Raw genomic sequence first — 1,525 nt, forward strand, 5'->3', positions numbered from 1 at the left:
AAGATTTTATAAAAATTATATTTATATTACTTTTTCTTTCTGTCTCTTATCTCTCATAATCCAATAATTCTTTCCCTCTTTCTGTACCTGATTTAACATTGAATTCACTATTCTAACTTACACTTCATGGTTCAGACTCTGTGCTGCTCATTAAAGATTATTCAATCTGATTGGTTAAGGAAATGCACAGTTGTTTGATCTGTTTTTTTTTTAAATTCGTAGCCAATCGTTCCAATTCTTTGTCAAATCACAAACGCCAGAGGTCACCTTGCACACGCCAAGGATCACTCTGCGCCAATGCTGTTAGCCAAAAGGCCTAGAGCCACTGCACCGTTCCTGGAAGTACTGCAATACCATGGAGGTGGATGGGTCAGGTCCCCCACACACCTCCGTGGAGGTGGATGGGTCAAGCCACCCCACCCACCTCCTATTTCCAAAAAAGCAAGCATATACCTTCCTGATCCAGGGAGAACCACCTTGGGGTTATGGTGGTTACTCCCCTGTCAGGTCAGTTACGCATGATCTTAGCCAAAAGGCCGAGAAGCGTTTGATCTGTTCTCACAGGTGCCAGATGCCCTGTAGAGGGCCCATGCACTGTTTGGACGTTTGGTTGACAGAAAGTTGCCATGCAAAACACCATAGAGCGTCCATGAACAAGTGTAAGTCTAACAAACAGCAGGTGCCATTCGCCTAATGTGTCCAAGCCATGTCACAATTCAAATGTTAACATTTTTAATGACTAAAAAAATATAAATGACATTTTCTACCTTACAGCGGCATTAAAAATATATCTACAACCAGAGTTTTCAAACAACAAAAGTTCTGTCTGTTGTGAGGCATTGAGTTGTGAAACAGGCCATTTGGCCAACAGGTCTATGCCGGTGTCTTAAACTCCACACGAGCCTCCTCCCACCTTGCTTCATTTCACTCTATCAACAGATCTTTCTATTCCTTTCTCTCTCATGTATTTCTCTAGCTTCTCCTTAAATGCATCTATGTTGTGATAGACTTCATTACCTTTGCTAATTAGCATTTCTCTACATTTCTGTAAATCCGCCAACTTCATTGCACTGCTTTGCTTTGTTATACATGTACCAAAAATGAACTGCAACAATTGAGCCATTGCTCCCTCTCCCTAGCCAATACCACCTGCTACTCCTGGAGTAGTAAGTACATCTTGGAGTGCAGAAATAACACCAATGCCCATTTCGATGCTATAAACCACCTCCTCTGATCATCCCCAGCTCCTTGCATACTGTCACTCAAAATGCGAGGAAGTCAGACTTATTTTGTGTCCAAAATCAAGACCATTCACATAGTGATCACTGCTTCCTCAAACCCCATCCCAGCACTCAACTCTCTCATCTTTCCTCCAACTAACTATGCCTTTACCCTTTCCATTCTCTGTAGTTCTCCCCAATTCACTCTGTTCAGTTGTCTTGAATGTGAAGCCAACCACCTGCTTCCTCAATCCCCTCCCATCCCTGCTCCTGACCAGCTAACGTCACCTCCATAACCTGTTTCT

At 42.8% G+C, this 1,525-nt stretch overlaps 1 non-coding gene across 1 annotated transcript; it reads right to left on the bottom strand.

Moving 5' to 3' along the window:
- Positions 1 to 350: 350 nt before the first annotated feature.
- Positions 351 to 548, bottom strand: LOC139252395 (U2 spliceosomal RNA). The gene has a single exon (XR_011591451.1). It is a non-coding gene; the product is annotated as a U2 spliceosomal RNA (small nuclear RNA).
- Positions 549 to 1,525: the final 977 nt, after the last annotated feature.

Source organism: Pristiophorus japonicus, chromosome 2 (genome assembly GCF_044704955.1).
Source record: "Pristiophorus japonicus isolate sPriJap1 chromosome 2, sPriJap1.hap1, whole genome shotgun sequence".
In the NCBI taxonomy this organism is placed as follows: Eukaryota; Metazoa; Chordata; class Chondrichthyes; family Pristiophoridae; genus Pristiophorus; species Pristiophorus japonicus.